The sequence below is a fragment of the Saccopteryx leptura genome, chromosome 3 (assembly GCF_036850995.1).
Source record: "Saccopteryx leptura isolate mSacLep1 chromosome 3, mSacLep1_pri_phased_curated, whole genome shotgun sequence".
Lineage (NCBI taxonomy): Eukaryota > Metazoa > Chordata > Mammalia > Chiroptera > Emballonuridae > Saccopteryx > Saccopteryx leptura.
In genome coordinates this window covers 22402692-22430654 of record NC_089505.1, presented here as the reverse complement: position 1 = coordinate 22430654, position 27963 = coordinate 22402692, and the positions used below count along the sequence as shown (strand labels likewise).

The window sequence follows — 27963 nt, the reverse complement described above, 5'->3', positions numbered from 1 at the left end:
AAGTGTGAGTGCATGTGACTTCCAAATTAAGACATTTTAGTTGTCATTAACAGTGGTGATCAAAGGCAATATAACATCTTCTCTAAATAATGGTAAAATTTTTAATATTGCTCGATTTGTGTTGGGTACACATTTCTAATGACATGTGTACCCAACAGCTGCCACAAACCTTGGACAAGATTGTACAAAAGACAACAATGTTAACCAATATTCCATAAATAATCATTACTCTACATCAGATAAACAAATCCTATTTCTCCAGTAGATTCCCACACATGCTCCAAACCATATTATTTTTTGATAATTTTAACAAGAATAGTGTTGTAATGAAAGGAAACTACCCCAATAGTCCCTCTACAGCCATTTTCAATACCTTCTCCCTTCACTCCCCCTCCTTCTTTTCACTTCCTATTTATTTTTTCTATTAAGCAAACGCAGTGCTGAAACTGTGACGGTACCCAGAGAGTGTTCATGGATGCAAACGCTGGCTTCTTCCTCTTCCCAGATCCTTGTACCCTACCCAGTCCTCTTATCTTTGGATTCTGTTCCGAATCTAGATGCAACTAAGAAAAACCAACTGAAGCGTGAACAGACTAGATCCCTCCTAAGACAGCATTTGGAGGTTGTGCCTTGGCTTTCAACTCTGCAGGCTGATTCCGAATTGTCTCCCCAAGATTCATGCCCATGAGGTCATGCCCAGCTGACCTCTTTGGAACATGACACCCAGAAGCACAGCTGTAAAAATAGAGTACTCTATACCGCCTCCTTGTTCACCAATGAACATAATGTTCTTTCAATTTTAGAGAACTAACACTGTCATGTCATTATAAAAATGCAAAGTGAAATGAATGAATGAAAGGGCCTTAACTTATGTAAATGTGTTTTTCCCATGACCAAGCAGTGTAAAAAAAAGCCTGACACCAGGTTTCAATAATTTAGGAAACAATGATAACTGAGAGAGCCCAGAGCCTTAGATTAAATCATTCCCACCATGATATAAATATATATGTATTAACATCTGTAGTTAACACATTCATGCATTTCTTGATAGTATATAATTCCTTACATATATTTTATTTTTAAGTAATATAGTTTAGATTTATTTTAAAAACATATTTGTTGGCTACAATAGAAATGTCTTTGTTAACTCATAGTCACCCATCTACCTATGCCATAACTCTACCTAGTTCAATGACATTGTCATTCACTCTCACCGCCTTTCTTAATCTTGGTCTATTGTCAGTGTGTTATTATTTTAGGTCAATAAAAAGACAAACAGAAAGAACTCCTAAAAATTATAACAACCTTTGCAGTAAATCACCATAATTCTCTTTCTTTCATGAGACAAGATTTCAATAAAGTGAATAAAAGGAAAATTAGAAAATAATGTTGTTAAATGCCTTTTGTGTAAAATGCCCTCTTGCTGATAACAGAGGTTTTCTTGACCATTTTCAGACTTTTATATTTTAATATTTGATTGATAATTGTGCTTTAAGAATTAAAGCATGAATCCTACTCGATTCTCACTGGTCGGGTCAGGAATGGGTTTTACCAGCTGCTGCTCAAATCAGGAACTGTCTACAAATATTTAGGTCCACAGCCACCTTCTTTTCACATGTAGGCCTTGACTCCAGAACCACATTGCTCTGAATAAAATACATGTCATAACTCAGCTTATAGTATAGATAAGTTTATCATTATTCTACCCAAAGACCCAAATTTATAAATATATTCTTATCTGCCTTTTACCTATTAAGCTCTAAGAACTAAAATGCAGTATGCATTATCTATGCAAGAATAATTAAGTGGCGTTTTTATTATATTTAGTTAAAAGATAAAATGATACCTTGACATGGCTTTCACTCTGTTCCTTCCACATTAGTGTGACTATCCATAAACTATAAATAAATATATGCCAACTCCACATTAGTCACTAATATTGAATATTAAAGAATCTTGGTCTTCAACAAAAGCAGAAATGTCTCAAGAATTACCTACTCAACCAATGTAACTACAGGAATTAAAAACATACTGTGTATTCTTTATTGTAGGTAAAAAGGAGAGCTTTTTAAGTACATTTTATATTCTTAGACATAAATAAAGTTTCTAAAACTATTTCTATGGTAGGATAGTTTGTTTCATCACATAAAGTAATCCTGTTCATTGTAAAGACAATGTAGTTCACTCATTCTACATGCTCAGCAAAAGTTCCTTCCATATTCATTTCCTCTCCAAAGATAAGAATTATAGCCCCATTTTGTATAACTGCTACATGAGGTCAAAGAGTTACAGCTAAAAGGAAAGTCACCTAAGAATAATGTCTCTTTTGTCATATTCTGCTAGTTATTTGCCACTTAGTTATCTTGATATCTCCTAAGTCAGTAGTAGTCAACCTGGTCCCTACCGCCCACTAGTGGGTGTTCCAGCTTTCATGGTGGGCGGTAGTGGAGCAACCAAAGTATAAATAAAAAGATAGATTTAACTATAGTAAGTTGTTTTATAAAGATTCATTCTGCCAAACAGCGAAAATTCGACATAAAAGTACTTGGCAAATAATTATTATTATATGCTTTAACTTGCTGTAACTCTGCTTTATAAATATTATAAAGTAAAGTTACTTCCCTACTTTATAAATCACCATTACTGTGGAACCGGTGGGCGGTTAGAAAATTTTTACTACTAACAGAGATACAAAAGTGGGCGGTAGGTATAAAGAGGTTGACTACCCCTGTCCTAAGTGCTGGGTTCCAAAGGCCCGGGCCCTTAGTGCTGGCCTTGGTCCACAGGCTCATCGCTTGACCAGTGATGTCTCAGCAGAGGTCTACTCTTGTGCCATCCAGAGAGCATGTCTGGATTACCACCCCCAACAACTGTGACCCCCAGGCCCCACACCAGAAGGCGAGCTCATTCAGCTATCCCCTAACCACCAAGATACAAATAAATCCCCAAATACATCTTAAAACTTCAAGAATGTAGACGCTAGTTTATTGTTTGAAATAATAAAACAATAAACTTCCCTTAGGAAAAAAAAAAACTACCACCAAGAGGGAGAAAATTTTAAATCAGATTTACTAATCTGGATGAAGTAATTATTAAACCGGAAAAAAAAATTTAAATCAGATTTACTAATCTGGATGAAGTAATTCTTAAACCACCCCTTTTCACTAATTCAGGCACCCATTTATCCAGCAAATGCATAATGACTTTCTATAGGGCAGCAGGGGTGCAAAATCCTGACTACAAAGGAGCTGGGGTGGGAATTCAAATAAATACGTAAATAGATGTTTTACAATGATATCTTTACTTAGCATGTATTGAATGCTACTATAGACTAAGTTCTTTTTTTTTTATTTATTCATTTTAGAGAGGAGAGGGAGAGACAGAAAGAGAGAGAGAAAGAGAGAGAGAGAGAAGGGGGGAGGAGCTGGAAGCATCAACTCCCATATGTGCCTCGACCAGGCAAGCCCAGGGTTTCGAACCAGCAACCTCAGCATTTCCAGGTTGACGCTTTATCCACTGCGCCACCACAGGTCAGGCTAGACTAAGTTCTTTACACACATTAGTTCATTTCATTTTGAGGTCATTTCAGGGATTATCCCTGTTGTATCATTGAGGAAAACTGAAGCTAAGAGAAATGATGTCACCTGTTCCCAAATCACACAACAACTAAGTGGCAGAGGCAACATCCACTCCGAGGCAGCCCCGCTCCAAAACCCCCCTCCTGGTCAAGCCTTATACTGACTCTTTTCCAGCCATAAATCCAACTAAGCAACAGAACTGGCTCTCAACAAGAATTAAAGAACTTATATCTCTGGAGAGTTTTAAATATAGATTTTTTTTTGAAAGACTGACTTGCCTCTGGAGGCAAAGAAGGAACCGGCTGACCACAGCACGTTCCTTCACCTACCATATACCCTCTCCTACTATTTTATGGACTCACTAGTAATCTCCAGAAAAAAAGAAAAAGAAACATGTTTTAATATAAATTATGCCCCATATCTAACACATTATTAATATATCAATGATTAGTAAATAATTACATCACTGATAATTGTGAGAAATATTTAATAGTTAACAATATGTATAAAAGTAAATACAGTGGTACCTTGAGATATGAACAGACCAACATACGAATTTTTTAAGATATGAGCTGCAACTCGGACCGTATTTTTGTTCGAGATCTGAGCGAAAATCCAAGATACGAGTCGTAATTCGGGAAGCTGCCATTAGCTGGTGAGTTGGCGCACGGTTCCAGTATCGGCAGTTTGATATATGAGTTGACTGACTTATGAGCTCAGTTACAGAACGAATTAAATTTGTATCTCGAGGTACCACTGTACTTTCTTGGATTGAACCCAAACAATCTCTGTTTCCTTTTGTTACATCTCAGAGAGACAAGGAAACTAAGGCCTATGATCAAACCAATATTTGCAGAAGAAAATCTAAGTTTCTAAATCCTATAGCTTAAGTCACTAACTGAGCCACAAATATTTATTGAGCAACAAAATCTGCCACAAAATTTGCAGAGCTTAGTGCAAAACCAAAAATATAAAACCTCCTTGTCCAACCAACAATTAAGAATTTCAAGACAGCAGAGCATTAAACAAAATTCAGGACACATGTGAGCTTAGGGCTTTGTGGGACTTCACAGGACACATGCCCTCCCACCCACGAAGCTGGACCTGTCGAACCCCTAGATTCTGTGGAACACCATCCTAGGCACTGGAAGCACAGCAGTGGCCTTTTAAATTACAATCCCAATATCCAGGAAGGCGTAACCACAGTATCAAAGACGGACAATCAATATATCAAATATAAAGTATGATCAAGAACTCAAAGAATCTTTGGATCTCAAAATGCTTAGGGTTAAGTGCTAGTAAAAAAAAATGACTCAAATTCAATTGCATTGTTCTTAAGCCTCCCTAAATGTCTTCTTTTGTAAATCAATAGGTCAATAAGCTTTTTTGTTTGTTTGTTTGTTTGGTTGGTTTTACAGAGACAGAGAGTCCGGGAGAGGGATAGACAGGGACAGAGAGATGAGAAGTATCAATCATTAGTTTTTCATTGCGTGTTGCAACACCGTAGCTGTTCATTGATTGCTTTCTCATATATGCCTTGACTGCGGGCCTTCAGCAGACTGAGTAACCCCTTGCTCGAGCCAGCGACCTTGGGCTCAAGCCAGTGAGCTTTTGCTCCAACCAGATGAACCTGAACTCAAGTTGGAGACCTCGGGGTCTTGAACCTGGGTCTTCCCCATCCCAGTTTGACGCTCTATCCACTGCACCACCACCTGGTCAGGCTCAAAAAGCTTTTTTTAAAAAAAGAATGACTCTTAGATGAAAGAAAGGAGAGTTGTAAGTTAGTATAATAGTAAACAAAGCATCTAAGATGGCCATATTGCTAAATATCATGCTTCTTTTGATATTTTTAAAATAAATGCCTGTTGTGCAGCTACTATATTCTTACGTTTCATTGGGAAAAAATCAAATAATGCCTCATATTTTCTGAATTCAAACCATTGAGCACAAAGAGAATTCTGAAATTATAGCCCAGTCACAAGAAATATCTGAAATATAAGAGATAGGGGTAGCAACTTCTTAATTTCTTCATTCAGTACCATTGCCCTGAGCATCTGTTCCTAGTGGAACACTGTTCTGACCCTGAGGATTCAGTGAGGACAAAGTAAATTCTGCCCTGGCTTGTGCAATTCATTGAAAAATGCAGTCAACAACCAATTCTTTTTAAAATACTTTTTAAAATATTTCAAATATATGTTGCTAATATATAACAGAGAAGAGCATTTATTCTAGGACTTGCCTCCAAGAAGCACCAACTTCTTAGTTAAGAAGTAAAAGATATGTTTCTACTCACTCTAATCAAAATTGCAGTTTTGGTCACTACAAAAGCACAAAATTCTATGTATAGTCCATAATAATTCCCCACACAGTGGTTTTCATAAAACAGCATGCTAATCTCCTGGTTGTTATGAGATTTAATTAATGTGTCTAAAGAACCTGCTTAACACCTCCAGCGAGATGTTGCATAAAAACTGAGGATTACTGTTAATACAGATCTGGAGTATTTGATCCTTATATTAATACTGCTAAATAAATGCTTTCCTAATACGAATGCTATAAACGGCCAAGCTGGGTTTTAACATGGTTAAATCTCATTATAGAGCAAACAAACATAGAGCAGGGGACCCACCCAACTGTAAGGAGGCTACAAAGGATGAAACTAACATCCACTTTAAGAGTTTTCCTTGTTATGTCAGCTATACATTCTGCATAATTTTACTGTAGGAGGAGAAAAGGAAAAAGAGAATCATATAAAACACCAATCCTGCATTAGCATACTGCTTTCCAGTTTTACAAAACACTTTCTCTTGCACCACCCCATTTGCCCCTTGAATCCATTGAACTGCTGAGGCTGTACTATAATGGAGCCTGCTCTTTTTGGCATAGTATCAAGGAGCTACAACTTCCTCTCTGTTCTGAACTTCTAACTTTATTTCCTTTAGTGGGCCATTGAGAATATCTGTACAAATATTTCTGTGCACTTCTTAACCAAGTAAAAGTGCTACCATAACAACCTGAGTGAGGCTCAGATGGTAAAAAGAGAGAATCTTTGTGTTACATTCTGTCAAAGGAAAAAGCGATCTAAAAAAAGATACAATGTTTAAATCTATAGCTCTTCTAACTATACTCAAATAATCTTCAACTTCCTTGTTGCCTAAATCAGCTGAAAGGGAAAGTCCATTCTCCTATATACACATGTAGCAATCCTAGGGGGACTTCTTTCAAAGGGAAATATTTAGGCAACAATTATAAAAGCACAGGTTAGTGATTAGCTTGATAACTCAGTTGAACTTCAACATGTAAACAGTGGATGTCAATTTAGAAAAATTTGTAGGTTTACAGTGAAAGGCGAAATAATATTTTCACCTATGAAATCCTTTCTCCGTCAAGCCTTTGATATAAGAAACCTTAGCAGACCTCCCAGTGAACTTTGGCATTTTGGCTGTGTGTCCAAAAGAACAATCTACCATTACAGAGCCTATTCATGAGTCAACCAGAGAGACCTTATCACAGTGAGGACTGCCTAGCTGACACTTCTGCTCGAAAGTATATAAAACTCACCAGACCCACGTTACTAAATTATAGATTATTAGTAATAAACATCAGTTCTAACATGTAACTTGAAAGATCACAAAAGCAAATTAAAACACATTTTTATTTAAAAGGCTAGATTTCCATACTTGGTTTCAATTTCTTAAGCCTTTCCCATAGCCAAAAAAATATTTAAAACTGTGGGGGGAAAAAAAACAGTAAAAATCCATCAATAACTTGAGGTTAGTACACCCAGGGCCACAGTACTGTTCACAAACTGACATTAGTATTTTTAAAATCTAGATTCACCAGCTAACTCATAACGATAAAAAACCATAAATCCTGAGATAATTTTCCTGTAATGTTTCTGTCTCCGTGTAAAAGGGCACAAAGCTTGCGCTTTGCACCAAACATGCACATCTTTGTTTCCACAATAAAGTAAAAAGTGACAGTTGGAGGGTTAAACAAGAGGTTTCCTGTCGGGGCTTTGTGAAAAGAGAGACTGCGTTCTAGCAAGGTGTCAGGAGGTCTACTCGGGCCTCTGCACTCAGCATTATTCAGCAGTCTTCGCCCCATTTCCAGAGCCCGCCAGTGCCTGTGGCCCCCCTGACCCGCTGTTCTCTCTAGTGTGCAAGTGGGTGGTCGCCCCCAGGCCCGGGACCCTCGACAGGCCCCTCTGTGCAGCACCATGGCTTCCCTGGGCAAGCTGGGGGAAAGCGAGCCATTGCAAAGTGCGCGCCTCGTCCTCGGTGGCCCCGCCGCCGGGAGCGAGCAGCCGCGAGGGCCGCCCCGAAACTAGGTCTCTGCCGGCGCTGCGGCGGCCGCCGGGAGAGCCGAGCCCCACTTTCTTCGGGCAGGAAGGGGGCAGGCCCAGAGCATTTCCTGTTGTGCAGCTGCAAGGAGCGGAGACGTCATGACATTCACACTCCCTCGGGTGTCAGCGGCCCGGGGCCAAAGGTCAGCCCCTTCCAGGGCGGGCGCAGCGCGGCGGGCGAGGTCAAGGCCATCGGGGCTCCGGCTCCGGGAACGCCTCCCGCGCCCGGTGCCCGCACCGCCGGGCGCCGCGCCACCCAGGGCAGCCGCGCTGCTCCCAGAATAAACCGGCCCGGCCACGGCTGGGGGCTGGCCTCCCGCTCCCGTTTCTTTCCCAGGGGGAAGGCGAAGACGTGCGTGTCCAGGTGTTTGGAGGAAGCACTCTCCTTGCGCAAGTTGCCTAGCTTAATTTTTAACGTAGATGATTTTCCCCGCACCAGGATTATTTTTGAAATATTCAAAAGTGAAAAATCTTTGCAGTGTTGTTGCAATTACGTCTTCTTGATTTCTATCTCTTATTGTGAGTTCTTCTTAACTGTCAGATGAAGAGGAAAAAGAACCTTTCTGTTCTGCATAGCTCCAGTGAGGTCAAAGAAGGCAAGAACACACACCCCATGGACGTCTCTAAAGCATATTCTACGTGTTTTCATTATTAACACATCCATTACGCAACACATAAAATCCTTTTATTTATTAAGTCCTTAATTTATATCTCAAATGTCTGGTATAAAAAAATCAGAGTCTCTTAAGAATCTTTCAATCTTGTACTTACGTATTTTAATAGCACACAGAACTTTTGGCCAGAATGTTTTAAAATGGGAATTACCCATTCATATAAAAATAATGGTGAGTTTTAAAGTTTCCTTTATCCTAAATTCCCAGCCTTCCATTTAGTTTCAAACCATAAACCAGATTGTAACCATATGGAATTCTAGGGAGGCAGTGGTTTAAGGTTCATAAGGGTTAACAATAAAACCATAAGGTATTGTATAACCATTTTTAAATTAAAAACTGAAAGACATAATGTGTAAATGACATTGTCTATTACAAAACAAATTATAGATTGTTTTTCTCATGGTGAGTCAATGTTACAGATGTTATATTGTGTCAACATCTCTAACATTTGAACTAAATAATGTTTCACATCAGTACAAGGAATTAAAATATTTGATTTCACAAAATGTAAACTATGGGCTTTGGGTAGTAATGATGTGTCAATGTAGTTCCATCAGCTGTAACAAATGTATCGTTTTGGTACAAGATTTTTATATTGGAGGAGGTTGAGGGAGGCATATGGAAAATCTCTGTTCTACTCAATATTTCTGTGAACCTAAAATGGCTAAAAAAAAAAAAAAGTCTATTTTTAAAATATATGTTTAGGGTGTTATAAGTGTGATATTTACAATAAGCAATGCATTGGAACCTACAGATTCACAAGTAAATGAATCTTAAAACCTAAGAAAGAAATTGTCATTCTGCTGCTTGCATGAAGTTTGTCAACTGGGTCTACCCCTCCTTGATAAAGAAGTTATATTTTTTAAACATTTTACAGAAAAAATTATATTTTAAATGTACATAAAGGACATTGCAATTTTATATATGTTAGCTGTCCTATCCAGTCATTTACTACCTAAAAGCAACATTAAAAGGTACACTTGGCCGCCACTTTAAGTGATCCAAAGCCCCTAGTACTTTTTCTGTTGTCTTATTTTCTAAACATCTGTAAAAAAAACAAGAGTATTTTATCACATAATAATATCTTAAACCTGCATAGTTTATTATTTTTAACAGTTGTTTTACATATACAGTATTTCTATCCCCATTTTATCAAGAAATGGGCTCAGAGGACACAGAGCTAACATAGATGTACGGATCTCAGAAGGGCTCCTTTAAATCTTGTTGAAAAGGAATGACAAACACTTCCCCTTTCCATACTCCAAACTCCAAACTCCAGCCACGCCCTCTGTACTTCCTAGGATGCTCTAGGCTGGCTTGGTAGCCAGTACCTCTGCCTCTGAGTGCTGAGAAGGGCCTACAAAATAATCATATCCAACCGCATTTATCTACCTAGCTTGAACACAGAAAAAGATTTTTTAAAATGTTTCATAAACTTCCTAAACTATTATCAAAGAATCATTGTTGTTTTTTTTGTAAAAGCAATGCCTATGTGTTCAATCCTGGAAACCCCGCAGAAGTTATCTGTCTCCCGGGTGATCTCACACCAACTTTTTTCAGTGTCTGTTTTCCCCCTGATATTAATCATCAATTGATCCATTAAATCTTTGCAAGTGACTGCCGAAATACTGTCTAAGCTCACTGCAGATTGTATTCAAAGGTCATGCTCTCTGATTTATACTTAAATTGCTAGTGGTGGCACTTGGAAAGGACAAAAGAGAAATGACTAAACATTATTCTATTTTATAATTCAAATTTCAAACTAAAGAAATCACTATTACCATAAATTTAGTATAGGCTGAAATATAGACCAGTATGATAGCAATAACTAAATCAATTTGTGAATAAGTACATAATTGAAATGATAAACTATAAGGATAAATTATGAAGTCTTCAGGTTTCTGATGCTATTTTCAAATGCATCTCTTTTATATCATGAAAGAAAACAAACTGTGAGGATAAAAGAATGTTTTGCACGATAACGTATTTTATACTTTCTCTTTATTTTCCTTTCTCATGAAAAAAATTTTAATGCTCCAATTCTATGCTTCCAAGTACATTTTGAGAATATACAATTCCAATCCAGTAAAATATATTCATTTCACTTAATGGATAAGATTGAAACTTGATGTTTGCCAAATTAGTTTATTTAAAACTCATTATTTCATTCTGAATTGGTTTCATTTAGCTGTGTTGTTATAACATGAGAGCAATAGTGGATTGCTGCAGAAATTATTGGGGTCTCCATGTTGCTGAGATCCCAGTACTCGACCACAAGAGCCTCCACGTGTTTTTAGATTCTGAAGAGTTTTTGATAGAACTTGACTGTGACAGGTTGACTGGTTTCACAAGACATCTCTAAAAATATTCAGCAGGACAAACTAAGTTCTCATCCTTCTCTCATAATATCTACTATTAAATATTTTCCTTTTCAAATGAGCCCTCACCAGTCATTTGTTGTTTTTCCAGAAAACTGACTCCCAAGAAATGCAATGACAAAACCACCAGGGTACTCTTCTCTCTTAGGTCCACATTCCATTCCATTCATGCACTGTAGGATTGCAGGGTTCCTCTAGAGTCAGTTCTGTCCCAAATCAGAGCCCCGATCCAAATTAAATAAATGCAGCATAGTCGAATGAAGATTATAACTCACTGAGCAAACAGAAATGTCCAGGGATGAAGATAGAAATGTGTTATACACAAACACACACACACATGAATGAAGAAAACTTTTGTGGAAAACTTACCTACCTACATGCTTCACAGTCTTTGGTCCCAGTAAGACCCTTTTCCTACTTCAATATTTTCAAGACCCATAGTTTATTTTTTACAAACTGCCCCATTAATGACAACCTTCTCTTCATTAAATGGATCTCAGCACAAATTACTACTATACACAGCACCTCTCACTAAGACAGTCCGCAGCCCTCCAGGTGGTTCAAACACTGTTCAAACCCTCCTCTAGACAATAAGAAGAAGAGCTGTCATCACCTCATACCTTTCAGGATCTAGGTAAAAGCCAATACGATCTTCAAATGGAAATCAATGTATGCAGTACTCAAGTGTTTCAGAATACACTTCCTTTTTCAGCATCCATCTATATTTAATATTCCAGAATAGACCCTCAATAAAGTCTAAAGAACACTAAATGCTCAGATGGCCTATAATCAACTGTGTTATTGAAACATCAGTGTTCCCACATGCATTAAAGTGTAATGAAAGATTAATGAACAGTATAAGTTATTTTATTACAATAGAGTAATTTTTTATTCTCTCCTAGTCCATCACAAAGTTCTGTGTACTTCTCCAGAGACTAAAAGAGTGACTAAATCTAAAATAAGTTACTTTCCACAGTAGTTAAAAAAAAAAAGTTCCAAAATCAAACTACCCACTAAGGAATTGATAACTTTTGTTTTGGTAACATATAATAATTAATGTTTATTTATTGCCTAATGTATTGCTTCCCCTATAAGTCCACTTGTTCTATGAAATATGTGTCTATCTAGATATTCACCATCTTCACTATTCATTATGTGGATTAATAATCCGTGTAGGTAAATGAAAAGAAGAGAGCTTTCTCATAGATACTAAAGATAATCGATCTCAAAAAGAATATTTCTCAAAATTATTATTAATTTTGCAATAAAAACTCATTGTATACTATCAAGTACTATATAGATGCTATTCCTACAAGTAACACACCAGCAAAAAACTATCTCAACATTCTACATCTCCATTTTTAAGTAACAGAAAAAATATATTGGAGAAAAGGTTAATTTATTTTACACTATAATGGCAACCATTTGAGCTAACTTTGGTCAGTATGACATGTCATTTATATGGCCAAAGAGTAGCAAGTAGAAAAGGTACTCATGGGCCCTGGCTGGTTGGCTCAGTGGTAGAGCGTCGGCCTGGCATGCAGAAGTCCCGGGTTCGATTCCCGGCCAGGGCACACAAGAGAAGCGCCCATCTGCTTCTCCGTCCCTCCCCCTCTCTTTCCTCTCTCTCTCTTCCCCTCCTGCAGCAAGGCTCCATTGGAGCAAAGATGGCCCGGACGCTGGGGATGGCTCCTTGGCCTCTGCTCCAGGTGCTAGAGTGGCTCTGGTCGCAACAGAGCAACCGCCCTGGAGGGGCAGAGCATCGCCCCCTGGTGGGCAGAGCGTCGCCCCCTGGTGGGCGTGCCAGGTGGATCCCGGTCGGGCGCATGCGGGAGTCTGTCTGACTGTCTCTCCCCGTTTCCAGCTTCATAAAAATACAAAAAAAAAAAGAAAAAAAAAAAAAGAAAAAGGTACTCATAACTGCCACAGATGTGAAGAGAACAATATACTTACTTTACCTCTATGATTAGTCAATGTCCCTAAGCTTCTAGGGCAAAGAAAGTAATAATGCTATCTAATTTAAAGCCAATATGTCTTATATGCAAAATATGCATACTTCATACTCTTTAGAAATGAAATAGAATTTCTGCGCATGCGCAGGCAAGTTTACCTATCTTTTATCCATTTTACTTCATGTAATATGTTTGTAAAGATATGGAACTGCCAAAATCAGACACCTAATTTTCAACGTATTACAGTACCTGTGTTTGCCATTACTTACTGTTTAAGGTACAAACTCTTTAAGCTGGACTACAAGTCCTTAGACAATATATCCCAAACATTCTTTTTTTTTTAACCGATACTCACTTGATATACATTTTCTGCTGCCCTCAAAATCAGATGCTCCTCTGTAAACATTCTTGACACTTCCCACATTGGTGCCTATCAATGGTGAGGCCTATCTCAAGCATCACCTTCTCCCATGAAACCTGTTGGGATTTCATTGGCCAGGAGCGATTTTACACTTTAATACTTCATATATGTCTCTCTTGTGGTATTTAAGTTGCGTCTTTTAATTATAGCACCCTTTACATAGTTTTTTTTCCCTCAGTATAGTAGATTATTTCTCTCTCTACTGTATTTTTTATTCCCATATACCTTACACACATGCCAGTACCGCAACAATTGCATTTGTTAAAATAGATTTGTACTACATTATTATACATTCCAACTCTCTTCCAGCTGTAAAAGCCTCAGCAAGTATGTCAGGCCTTTTCCATAAATCGTTTCTAAATCAGTTGGCAAAAGGCTATATTCTGAAGTGTAACTGGAGATAAGCAATTTATTTTTTTAGCATTCATAACAAACAGAGCCTGGAGTAAATTTCAAACATGAATAGCCTAATCACTAAATAAATTAATAAAATAAAAATGAAAACTACACAATAAGAGGTCTTCTTGAATAAACCAGGAATATTAGCCTGAAGGAAAGAATACTTAAGGTGAACACAATTGCTATCTTTAAAAAACTGTAGGATGGTTATGCAAGTCAATGAGCAAACTTGTTGCAGATAGCTGCAGCGGTCTCAACTGCTGATGAATTGAAGTACCCATGTTCACGTCCACATCACCGAGTGGAACAGACCTTTCTAAGAAAGAAAGAGGTATTTTAATAGAGACTGAACGCTGCAAGTCCTTGGTGATTTGTCCTGAGCAATTTCTCCTCTCTCAGCTGGGGATTATATGATGCCTCCAGGGGTTTTATTTAAATCCGCAATTTTATGAAAGACATCACATTGAAAGTGTCCTGTCACTATTTGACAAATCAATACATCAGATTCTAGACCTAAGCAAATTAATCAGCATAATTTAAATTAGACCATTTTAAAAAGTGCCCTAAATAATTCACCACTGCAGGACTACAAAATGTATCAGAGTGACAGGAAGTAAAACTTCTCCCAAATGCTAAACTGATTTCGAAGATGCAGCAATGCTCAAAACCAAGACCTGACCCATCTGGAAAAAAGCACTTGGAAAGATTACAGTGAATAAGGAAGCAGGCCATTTGCATATTCCAAAAGACCCGAAGGACCCTATTTTTATGCCCTTCCCTTCTCCCTACTTCATTTTTGGAATTACTTACACATCAGACATCAGAACAGTAGTTTGATTTACACAACTGTGTATTATAAAAATTTCTTATGAAATTTAAACCAAAACCAATTGGTTTAAAAGAGATCGTAAATGTTAGGTATATTGTTAGGCACTGTTTGCTTTTACAGCTCTCGGAAGGGTTAATATAATCATAGCAGGCATCAAAGCCAGGGCAAATTTGTTATTAATTTTTAAACGTCTTAATGTGATCCTCATTGCTCCCATCCTATACGACCTATAAGAATACCGAAAAAGAAGGACTAATTATCAGGACATGTTTCTCAATATATAAATTCTTGGGATCATTAGCTAAAATGTTAAATTTTCCAGATAAGCTAGTATTATCCATCCTATTTTCAGACATCATTAGGCTTAACATTAGCAAGCTCCTACCAAACATGGCCAACAATCAACTGATGACTGAACAAATTTGGAGTCTGTCCATAGAAAATCTAATCTCCACACTAAGCATCCAATTATTTTCTATATTCTAGACTGTCAGGTGATTTATTTTAAAAGGTCATTGAATATTCTGTCACTTGGCCCTTTTTAAAAGCTACATTTGATTAAATCTGGGCACCACGTTCTTCGCGAATATTACTGAGGTCATTGAACAAGTAAACAGATGACAAATTCAAAAACAAATGTTTTTGGATTCCTTTTCTTTTGCTTGAATATGGGTATAACTATCTTGAAATTTTGTTACTCATGTACATTAGTGACCTACCCAAAATGTAAATGCACCAGAGGATATTACAACAAGCTGTAGAGCTGCTGACCACCATCTTTCTGAAAACAATTACGTACGCCTGTAATGAGTTGCATCAGTAGCAGTCAATTATCTCAAGAACACTCTACTAGCCCTTGTCACAAATGTATTGCTGTGAATCAGATTTTTTTTCCAACAACAGAATTATTCTCAAACCTTAGTGTTGCTTCACACCCTAAAAATAGCCACTCCAATTCTCTTGTGTGTTACCCCGCTCTGTTCCCAGGAGGTAGGGCAGTGCTATAAACAATACTTCATTTTTACAGATAAAGAAACAATGCAATACAACAGAGGTACAGCCACTTCGCCAGAATCGTTTTGAAAATCAATAACGAGGCAAGCAATAAACTCCTGGAGTCAAGGCTTGCTGTCAGCTACTCTCGTGTCCCCTGCAGGCCTGAGGTGGGCCTTAATGAGCACATCCTCACAACAAGGACAGAAAAGATATATGAAATCCTCATTTCCTCCCAAAAGTCTGTCTTTCTCCCAACATAAACTTTGACAGATGGCACACAAATTGAATGACAAGAAAAGACATCGAATGGTCATAACCCTGTATTTTTCCCTTGCTGAGAGAAATAGAGGTTATTCTATGTATCAGCACCAAGATAAGAAAAACAAAGTTTGATAATTGTTCCATCGGTAATCAGAAGCTGAACTTCCCACGACCTGTCCATAAAGTGTAGGGCCAGCCATCAGCATTGGTCCCACAGGGAACTGCTGAGTTGCAAGGACAGATTTCCTCACTAGCTACAAACGAGAGGAGAAAAGTCACCCCCACGCCTACGCTCCTTCACTTTTCTTTGCCTCCGCAGCAAGGACAGGTAATGGAAGAAAGGAAGACGCTCCCTCCTCCTGCAGAATTCATCCAAGCAGGCCCCCAGAGAAACAACTCTTCCTCAAACCCACCGTCATGGCCTTCACACAGCTTTCCCTCTCAGAGCGCCCCCAAGCAAGACGTGGCCAAAGAAGACCGTCCCAAACGGGAGAGTCCCAATCCAACTATCAACTTCCTTATCCAACTGGAGGAAACAATGACCTCAAGATGGCCCCAGCTGTCCACGTGCTGGAAAACCTAACGGGGAGTGCAGAGCCCAGAGGGGCCTTGACTCTGACTGTAAAGTGTTCGTGATTGCTGTGTGTGTGTGTGTGGGGGGGGGGGGGGGGGGGGGCGGGGGGGAGGGACAGGCGCGGCAGCTGTTTCATGAACAACTGCTTACAAAGCTGAAGAAACACGGAAGAGCGAGCAGGTTGATGGACTGTGGCTACAGGAGTGCAGACCAGGCAGGACTCGTTTGGTTCTGATGACCACCCCTCCCATCTAATAGTGGGTCAAATTTTTCTTACCATTTAGACTGCAAGCTGCTTAAGAATTATGGCTCTAAACGGTCATCAAATATCTATTGCGGCCCTGGCAGGTTGGCTCAGCGGTAAAGCGTCAGCCTGGCGTGCGGAGGACCCGGGTTAGATTCCCGGCCAGGGCACATAGGAGAAGCGCCCATTTGCTTCTCCACCCCCTCCCCTCCTTCCTCTCTGTCTCTCTCTTCCCCTCCCGCAGCCAAGGCTCCACTGGAGCAAAGATGGCCCGAGCGCTGGGGATGGCTCCTTGGCCTCTGCCCCAGGCGCTAGAGTGGCTCTGGTAGCAGCAGAGCGACGCCCCGGAGGGGCAGAGCGTCGCCCCTGGTGGATCCCGGTCGGGCGCATGCGGGAGTCTGTCTGACTGTCTCTCTCCGTTTCCAGCTTCAGAAAAACAAAAAACAAAAAACTGTTGCATGCCTACAGTATACCATGTACTGAGTCGGCCACATATTTGTAAAGGTATCAATCATCAAAATCCATTAGAAATTTTATTCTGAAGAGTATCAGTAAAACAAAAATCACTTAAATAGTATTAAAAATATATACATTCCAGTATAAATTTTGGCAATCCCTTTACTTTAACAATTTTATAAACACATTTTACAATAGAATGCATCATTTGTAAACCATTTTCATTTCTCCCTTATAACACAATAACCAGGACCTAATGCTACAGATTATGAAAAGCTGTAATCCTGTACAGAGGATTTTCTTTTAAAAAAAAAAACAAAAAAAACTCTAGTTTTATAATACTGAGTTATGTAAAAACAGTACCTCTTCAAAACTACCTTACTACAAAAGACAGAGATATAGCTAAATAGATATATAATAAACGGAAAATTTTCATTAGTGCTTCAGCAAGTCTTGAAGCGCTTCTTTAACTGCTATTTGGCTTGAGAAGCCCAGTAGAAAAGTAGATTCCTAAAAACACTGGAAAGCAGTACAAGGACTGCATCGGCCTAAATGTTTCAACATTAGTCCCATAGGATGTAAATGCCATGAGGACAGAGGCTTTGTGTTTGTTTTACTATTTTGTTCACTGACAAATCTCCAGCATCTAGAACAGGGGTCCCCAAACTACAGCCCGCGGGCCACATGCGGCCGCCTGAGGCCATTTATCCGGCCCCCACCGCACTTCCGGAAGGGGCACCTCTTTCATTGGTGGTCAGTGAGAGGAGCACATTGACCATCTCATTAGCCAAAAGCAAGCCCGTAGTTCCCATTGAAATACTGGTCAGTTTGTTGATTTAAATTTACTTGTTCTTTATTTTAAATATTGTATTTGTTCCCGTTTTGTTTTTTTACTTTAAAATAAGATATGTGCAGTGTGCAAAGGAATTTGTTCATAGTTTTTTTTATAGTCCGGCCCTCCAACGGTCTGAAGGACAGTGAACTGGCCCCCTGTGTAAAAAGTTTGGGGACCCCGACCTAGAATAACACCTTTCCAAAGCAGGTACTCAATAAATCTTTGCTTAGTTAATAAAAGTTTGTTTGAAAGTCAGCAGTCCCATGAACACCCCAGGCGTCTCCCAAGCAAACCCAAGACCCCACAAGGAAACACTGGTTCTCCTGCTCTTACAACTGACGTAGTTCAAGTTGGGTAATTCAGACCCCAAAGGCTATTATTTAGAACAAAACTTCAGAAGGATGATCCACAGAGAACCAGAGAATTTAGTTCACTTCACTACCATAGCCCTATGGTAGCTGAGCTTAACAAGAAATGTCCCAAACTTTTAACTAATACTTCTATTTGTTAACTGTTGAAATATGTGCAATCTGACATCATTCCATAAATCATTTCAATCAAGAGATTAAAGGATTATTTGGAAATGTGTACAACAATTTGAATTCCTTTATTTTTCTTTTGGTCTAATCCCTTCTTAATAATAACCACAACTACACATTTACTACTACGTGCTCACTGAGATGCATATAGACAATCTCATAAAAATTTCACAAGAACCCTTAAACAGATACTATCATTCTCATTTTGTAATCTCCAGAAGTTAAGTGACTTTCCTAAATTCCCCCAACTGCTGATGGAGTTAGAATTCACTCTGTTCTATCCGACTTCAGATCGAAGCTCTTAGCCCCTAGGTTACCTGTATATTTCACCGGCAGATGTGCATCAACCAGTAGGGAAAATATGGTGCAAAGTGACAAAAATCTTTGACAACATAAGGTTTGAAGTAATTTTGATGTTTAACAATTGCTTATGCTGCATAGAATGGTGGAAAGACCAAATGGCTTTGAGCCAAATAGCCCTGAGTTCAAATCCTGTTTCATTATTAACTATCAAGAGTGTCCCCGGAAAAAAACAAAAACCATTTAACCTTTCTGAATCTCAATTCCCTTAAGTGTAAACATGAAAATTAATAATACTAATATCCTCGCGGTTGTTACTGAGAGTGCCTGGTATGAAGCCTGGCACAGGGTAAGTGCTCCTTGAGCCTCAATTCCCTTCCCTCTAACGGATTTGCTAAATTGGCACTGTGTTGATGTTTTTTAAGTGTTTAGCTCATCCTTGTAATACCATAATTACAGAATATAATGACACTGCATTCTCGAGGACTACAAAGTAGAAGTTATAAACTGATAGAATATGAGTTGGAAGAGGCTCTAGAGGCCATCTGTTCCAATCCCTTCCATTTCCAAATGAAGTCCAGAGTGTTTAAATGACTTGTTTCCAAGTTTTTACAGAAAGTTCAATGCAAAGACCCAAGTAGACCTTTTGTCTGTCTACCCCGTTCCAACTCTACCTCCAGTTCTTGCCTCACATTACACAGACATTGCGATGCATGTAATTTTCAGACAATTAAGCAGTATAAAATAACCTCAGTTTAATTGCATCCAATTAACAAGCCAAATTAGTGTTTCATATGTACACTATTAAATAAGTTGTCTGGCTTCCAAAAGAAATAAAACACAGTTGCAAATGAATCCAGCATTTTAGTGAACAAAGCTACTTACAATTTAAGTTACCTTCCCTATAATCTTCTTTATATAGAATTAGATCTAATCTCCATTTTAAAAGAAATACCTCCTGCACTATCAGGATGAGAACTGAGGCTATATTTCAAGTATCAGAATTTTCTTTCTCACGGAACACATACAATTTTGTAAGATGATTATAAGTGTGTGTGCGTGTGTGCATGCTTATCTACCTATGCGTGCCTACAGATCACTAAGCAAACACCAGTGTGGCTGTGTCTATCTACATATGCCTACTGCCTGGCTTCAGAAGTGCCACCTCTCTGTTGGGCTTCTGAAATCAAGTGAATCTGCCACGATGCAAATAGTAAGAGCTACGCTGATATCCTGCTTTCTTTTTCAAAGAAAATGAAACCGTCAAGTAAGTCATTGTCAAAAAAAAAAAAAGGTATTGCCTTTCAATACATTGCACTGCACTAACTGTCCAGTATTGTCATGACTGAGGTAGAACTGGGCATCAGTTAAAAAGTGGTATTCTAATGAATTATGAAATAAATCATGTACGTGCTCCTTAAAATATTTACATCTAAAAATACAAATAGCTTATAATTTTAAGTATAACCATTTTTATAAGCTGATATTTGAAGGTCAACTTACTATAATGTTTATGAATATTAAGAAGTTTTATAGTAGGTTAAAATAGTAATTCAGTACACTATACTTAAAATGTAGTTCAAATTGACAATCGGCCATACTAACTTGACCATATTTAGCAAAACATTTTTATCACTGTTGTTATTTATTATTTTTAAGATGTCTGTTCACAGGATAGAAGATCAAAGTGCTATAAAGTAGTGTCAACCTTTATCACTTCTCTTCTAGGCATTACAGCAGATTAACCCAACCCATGTATGCTTAGAACCTTTCTAAACACACACATAACAGCATTACTCCTCTGCTCAAAACTTGAAGTGAAGTCCGGATTTCTCACACGATCTGGAACCGATGTACATTTGCAGGTTCACGTACTCTCTTTCTCCCCTAGGACTATAACTATGTCCCACCCTTCCACCTTAGAATTTGTTGAAATTCCACTCAACCTTCATGACTCCCCCAAGCAAAAATCACTAGATCCCACAAAGACCCTCTAATCTTTCTGGGTGACCCTCTAATGCCTCCATTCTCACTCTTCTTTCACTTCCATGTTTTAAGGGAGTCTACTTCTAATAAGCTGTCTGTCTTCTCTAGCTTCCCAAGTTCTTGAAGACAGAGACCATCATCCTTTTATCTCTCAGTTATTCATTCTGACCCTAGTTTGACTCCAGATCCCAAGGCTGGATCTCCTACATAAGCTCACTCCTTTTGCCACCTTAAAAAGAATTTTATCCCTCACATAAATTTTAAAATAGGGAGGAAATTAATGAAGTGATACAGCTGACCAAATGGAACATGAGTCCAAAATTGCATAAAGGAATGTTGTTTTCATTAGCTTCTTTTTCTATTCTTCTTCTTCATATTCCTTTGTTACGCCCCTAATCACACAGAGAGTAAAAAATAAGATCTAAACCTTTCCAAAGGTCCTGATTCTTGCAATCCTGTGCAGAATTTATCTGGGGAAATTGAATGTTTTACTAGTTGTTTAGAAACATATAGATCCAGCTCACATAGGGTTCCAAAGATTAATAGGTTACTTCACACAGCCACCTTGTAAGGACTTCGCAATTGGTAATTATTCATTAATTAAATCAATCATGCTGGCCAATTAACTGGAGCTCCAAGTAAGTATTTTGTAAAACTTAAAGTATTTATTCTTAAAAATGTATCTGCCAATAATAACAGCTAACCCACAACTTAACCCCTCCAAATGAAGTTAGTACATTGAATCATAACAGATTTCCAGTGGGCCAGGGACCACTGATGTAGAAGTAATGTGATGAGACACGTGTTTTACATCAGCCTCTTCAAACTTCTAGGCCCTTCCCTCCCCAGTTCCCCCTCCAATAATTAGTCTCTAACATGGTCAATAATAGGGCCATCATACATCCTAATTTTCAAAGGACAGTACCCCCATTTATGCCAGTTAGATAACAATTCATGTGGTCAACCTGCCCACATGGTCTGGCCTCACCTTGCATTACCTTTCTTTGTATCTGTGCGCCAGTGGGTAGCTATCAACTCCTCAAAACACTGTACATCCATCAACCTGAGGGCATTTGCATTGTTCCCTCTTGGTATAATACCCCTCTTTGCACCTACCTGTTTCTACTTGCCTCTTACTTATCCTTCAATCTCATCTCAAACATCCACTCTTTGGAACCCCAAGACAGGGATGATATAGTCCTTGTAAAATGCTCTCTTATATTTCTCCCATGGTTCTTATAACAATTGTGCTGTTACAATCAATCCAACATATTATTAATATCTGTCAATCCCACTAGCTTCGAAGTTCCTTTTCTGGTCTGGATCATCATTATAACCTTGGTGTTGAGCAAAAAGCCTGATCCATAGTAAATACTTGTGGAATGAATAGATGAAAAATTTTACTGATCGATGATGACTGAGGCACCTGTCATAGTACTCCAAAAAATGGACTAAGATTATATGTGAGTTACAAGGCAAAAATGCTGGCTGGCCCTGAGTACTTCCTGACCTTAAATCCAATCATCTGGTGACTCAGAAGTAGTAGGCCAAACCCCACCTGCTTTCTACTCAGATTCATCTGTAGGCACGCAAACATCTTCATCTCTTCTCTCCAAAGCACTTTCTTCAAATATGCCTAAACAGTTAAACTTAAAATTTTAAGCTGATAGGAAATCTAAAGTTACAAACACTTGTAGAATAGATCACATGTCACAGTGAATAATCAAATGCTTTCTTACACAAATTATCAAGCAGTTCTGATTCTATTCCAAATGCAGTCTTGAAGACAGGATGGACCTATGTCTATCTTTATGTTTGTATCCGTGGTCCACCTCAGAGAAGCCAAAGACTGACTGCACAGACCAAGTAAGCTATCATATCCTCTTGTACATAAAGACTTGGGCATGCGTCACAATAGTAGACGAAGTGCTGAAACATATTTCCAAATTACTTAGAGCCATCTCCTAGCTATAAACACTGATGTATTACCTCCTTCTGGTTATCACTGTCATAAATAGAACACAGTAAGCAATGCTTTTGATTGTGATCAAGTATCAGGAACAAACAGAAAATTATATCACTTATACAATTTCCTTCAAATACACACAATCTTATTTTCATGAAGTTTTCCCATTTTCTCTGAATATTGTGTGTTCATCCCCAGTTTCAAACTTGGAGGAGCCTCACTGGAACATACACTAAAGTTTTACTCAAGAGTAATAAAGACTCGGTCTACATGGTTACAGCAAACCCAGACATGCTAGATGGGCTGAAGTTCCTTTGAAACCTGAAGTCCAATGAGTTGACTGGGCAACCTCCCCCTACTCCTTTTTAAATAGCACTTAAAAGGTTGCAACACTTACATACCGGTTTTAGCCAAAATATGGATTCACAAAGATTTCACACATAAATCCATTCACTAGAAGCATACCATTTAAACTATGAACCATTTCTCCACCTACAGAGAGTTATGATGATGCTGATTATCAGTCATAATGTGAAAACAGTATTTATTTAACAGACTTAAGTGATTAGTAGCCTGTTCAATCCATAGCCATCCATCCTTTGGAAATTAGCCATTCTTCCCTTATTATAATAGTTACCATACCAGGTATTAAATTTTTCCACATCTTAATGGATTGCACTTTTACTCATACCACGTAACATTTTCAATAGGTCTTTAACATTACTTTCATAAGCCGAAGCTTTCTGGTTAACTTCAGCTAATAACTGATAACTCAAAAATATAAAACCAGCACAAATAGACAATCTCTTACTTGTTAGTGCTGCTGTTAACATAAGCCCTGCTTTAAAAAGTAATAATAAATTGATAACTTCTTAAATAAAGATTTGTTGATTTTTAAATTGAAGAAGCATAAAAGATTCCACCTGGTTTTCTGAATCATGACAAAGTGCCAAAGCCTCAAGCAGACACATGTACCATTATTCCACAAGGAACGCCTGCATACATGTTGCCTCTGTTTTGTTTTCATAGTAACAAGAACATTTGTAAACACATCTCAGGTAAAAGGAACCTGATCAATCAAAAGATTCAGCTGGCTAATCTTTCAATGTAGTTAAACAGCATGATTTCATCATGTGATAATATACACATATTAAATCCCTTTCACGTTCCATGTAATAGAAATATAGAAATGTTTTGTCTACTTTAATGGTATTTTTCTAAAGGTTTCCACAAGGATTGAACCAGTTAACAATCAGTTAAATTTTAAATGTGTAATATCATTAATATACTTACATTCCTAAAATTGTCCCCAAATCAAGTTAATCACAAATACCCTTATATGAATATAAACAATCTCTAATAAAGCCAACTACAGAAAATAAAATCCCATAACAGAAATATATATGCCAATAAGCAAATTTTGTTTTATACCTCACCTATGTTCAAAGCAGGAAACACAGACAATTTGCAAAAGATTCACTATTGTAATAATATTTTTCTGTACATAAGAAATATACAGAATATTTTAAACCTAGTGGTCAAAAGGGATTATGACACTTGAAGTACACTACCATTATTAAGTGGATGTTGCCAAATAAATCCTTTTCATCTCAAAATAAAAATACAGAGTTCTCATCATGACTCCTAGTGTCCCACAGGAATTTCATCTTAACAATAAAAATAATACATCCATTTTACTTATGAGGAGGTTATTTCTGTCTTGATAAACTATATGGCCTATATCCTAAAAATCAAAACCAATCCACTCATTACACAATCTACCTGGTTAAAATGCTGCTTTGGCATTCTTATAAGGTGAAAAAGCACAAGATATTTGTAAATTTTAATATATAAGTAATATATAATATATATGTAATAGGATATGTGTGCATATATTTAAATTAATTTGCTTTGCTCAAAGACAAACAACACCCAACACTACTATATGACTGAAGGAAATGTTTCTAATAAAGTTAAATGGCCTTTGTTAGGAGGACAGATCATTACAAATATAATTTAAATGGATCTTATTAATATTTCAAGTAATTTCTGGGCTTGATTATGCCCTACAAAAGAAAACTACTGAAGAGAAAAATCAATAGTCTTCGATAGACCTTGGAGTATTTTAGAAAAAACAAAACAGTTCTCTCGTGAATTACCAAGGTCTGGCCTTTGGAGGGAGGGGAGAATATCAGTATTTATTTGGAGGTAAACTGAGTTATTTTTAAAATGGCGAAAAAGGAAGGAAAAAAATCAGTTCAGATTTTCCACTGTAAATGAAAGTACCGGAAAGAAGCCCTTTTATGTTCATTTTGGGCCTAAGTAACTGTGCAGAGAATAAGGCTTTCGCAATGTCAGTTGCACACTGCTTCCTGTGAGAATTCTAAACCATTACAGGTGTCCTAGGGCCTCCAGTGAAATCTATTATCGGGATTCCTCCGGTCCCCAAAGCTATCCCTACTGCCCCCTACCCCGCACATAGCATTGCCCATTTCCTCCAAGTATCGTGATTACGGACCCTATCTTTTCTCTGCACTCCCTTGGTTAAAGTACTCAGTTGCCCTCGGCGCGTAGCATGTAAAAGCTTTCTCATTAGAGAGGACTAGTTCCTGCAGTCCTTTCTAGTTAGATGCTTTCAAGTCAGAGAGGAGAGAAGCCACTTGAAGAAAACCCTCTTTTCCCTCCTGCTTTTCCCCACTGGGATCCACGTCCCCAAAGGACAACACCAAGGGACACTTCCTGACCTTCTATCTCCTCATCCAATGTGGGCTTGGAGAGTTAGGGTCGCATTTTCTCGTGTCCTCTGCTGCACTGGATGTGTTATGTAAGAGGGACCGAACGCGGGAGGCACATGCGTATAAAGCGCACCGATCTGTGATAACAGCTGGGGTGGCAGAGCTGATCTGGAGTCTCCCCCACCAAATACGACAGACACCACACACACACTTCACCCCTTCCCATCCACCCACCTGCCCACCCCCAAGCAATGTTTTCCTGTCTCACCCCTTCCAGTACCAGACACACAGAATGGAAAGGCGGGGGGTGGGGGGGAGGGGTGAAAGGAGGTGAGAGAGGAGGAGCAGCAGCAGCAGCAGCAGCAGCAGCACATCTGCTTTGATAGCAGCCGGCAGAGCCGCCGCGGCAGAGAGCCCCTCGTTAACCCCCTTCCTGTGGCTGCACCACGTCATGGAACATTCCCGGAACGGGCCAACGTTCCACCCACTTCAGGGAACAGACATAAAGGCGCAGACCCAGATCCCCACAGTGCACAGCCCAAACACACATGTCCCTTCCCGGTCCCCGGGCAGGAGCACAGATCAACACGCATGCAAACCGCCCCCACCGATTTCCACGCGCCCCCGGCCAGCCCGCTCCGCCGGGAGTCGCGCTGCGGCCAGTGCACCCGCAAGGCGAGGGCGCCTCCGCCTGAACCTTCCATCGAGACAGTCCCCTCCTTCCTCGCTTCCTTCCTTCTCTCCTTCCTTCCTTCCTTCCTTCCTTGATCGGCAGGAGAAAGGAGTCACTGCAATGCCAACAGCCAGCGCCTTTGCTGCGCTCCGTCGGCCGCAGGCCGGCGGCCCGGCCCTCGCGCCGCCCGCCAGCCCCCTGCCCGCGCAGCGCGGCCGCGGCCCCCTCCCCCGCTACCTGACGACGGGCGGCCGTCGGCCGCGGCAGCCGCAGCGGGAGCCGGGCGGTGCGCGCCGGTGCACGTCCCTCATTAGTAACCAGGCACATTCCTGCCTCCAGCGCTCGCGCGCGGCCCCCTCCCCCCAGGACATTACGCAAAGCAGCCTCCCCTCATCTGCATAGATCCGCGGCCAGGGTATTCCCCGCATTTCCCAACGCGCCGGACCCCCCTCCCGAGGTCTCCCCCATCCCCGCCCCCTCCGACCCTCACCCTCGGGAAACAGGGAAGCAGCCGGGGGCGCGCGCCGGGAGGGGCGATGGAGTCCGGCGCAGGCTATTTCGGTATAAAGTGAAACAAGCTTCACAACGCTACGGGAGGCAGAAAAAACACAGCGCCGAGGCCACTTACCGAGCCGAGGAACCTACATTTCTGCCGCTCTGTTCTCCCAAACGCTCAGTCCGCCCTCCACGCGCCCCCAGGCTGCACCCAGCACCCCAAAGTCGAGACGTGTAGGAATATTGTCAACGTGCCAGGATACCCTTCAAGTTGCTCGGGGGGTCGTGGGAGCCTCAATGTCCAAGACACAACTTGGCCAAGACTTGTGCCACAGTCAGCGAAGATGTTTTGGTGGAGACCCTCCTCCAGCGCGGACAGAAGCGCTCCGCGGCGCCCCGCTCGCCGGCTCTCCACCCCCTCACCTCCAGCCCGCCTCCCGCCGGCCGCCGGCCTCCGGGCCGCGAGCCCCTCGGGCGGCTGTCAGCTCTCGGCCGCCGCCGGGTGACAGGGATGGGAGGAGGGTGCGACGCAGCGGCCCGAGCCCGGGCGGGCGAGGGGGATCCTCGCAGCAGCAGCAGCAGCAGCGGCGGCCGCTCACCTGGAAAGTCACCGCTGAGTAGGAGGAGGAGGAGGAGGACGAAGAGAAGGAGGAAGAGGAGGGAGAGGAGGAGGGGGAGGAAACCCCCCTGGTGCCCTTGTTCTCGCTGCCGCGGCGGCCGCTCCTCGCCAAGGCTGAGCGTGTCTGGTGGGGGGTGTCTGGTAGCATTTCCTTAAGGACAGAGGGAGGGCGGGCGCGGAGGGAGGGAAGAGATCCCGACCGCCTGCCCAGGCTCCTCTTTCCTTTATTTATTTTTCTGACACTGTACGGAGATGGGCCCAGGGCCGGGGCCGCCGGGCTCGGGAGGGAGCCGCGAGGCCCGGGCCGCAGCAGTCTGCTTGTGGGAACCGCAGCCGCCGCCTCCTCTCCCGGTCTGTGGACGCACCGGGTTATTCCTGGCAGCGCCTCCCCGAACAGAAGTTACTAGGAGGAGTGCGCGGCGAGGGCGGGCGGGGGGAGAGGCGGAGGGAGGGAGGGAGGAAGAGGGAGAGACTCAGCCAGCGACGTCATCGGATCCCCCAGCGCGTCCCAGGGAGGGAGGCTGAACCAGAAAAACCAGTCTGGAACCAGCGAGCGAGAGAGGGATGTGCTGTGCGCGGGGCGACGGGGGAGGGAGGCGGCCGGGAGGACAGCGCCGGGTCCCACCGCGGCCGCTCCCGGCGGGAAGATCGCGGCCGCGCTCCCGCTCGCTCGGATCCGGGAACTCCCGGGAGAGCGGGTCTCTGCTT

General features: G+C 40.6%; 1 protein-coding gene across 8 annotated transcripts in view; it reads right to left on the bottom strand.

Moving 5' to 3' along the window:
- The window catches only part of HIVEP2 (HIVEP zinc finger 2), a 188734-nt gene extending 161374 nt beyond the window's left edge, over positions 1-27360 (bottom strand). For 3 of the 8 annotated variants that reach the window (XM_066373095.1, XM_066373094.1, XM_066373096.1), the window contains exon 1: positions 26770-27258. The gene's annotated coding sequence lies outside the window, so the exon portion shown is untranslated. Of the gene's footprint in view, positions 1-26076; positions 26239-26378; positions 26488-26769 lie in introns of those variants that run through there. The other 5 variants (XM_066373100.1, XM_066373098.1, XM_066373097.1 and 2 more) reach the window with 5 other exon arrangements.
- Between the last annotated feature and the right edge of the window lie 603 nt (positions 27361-27963).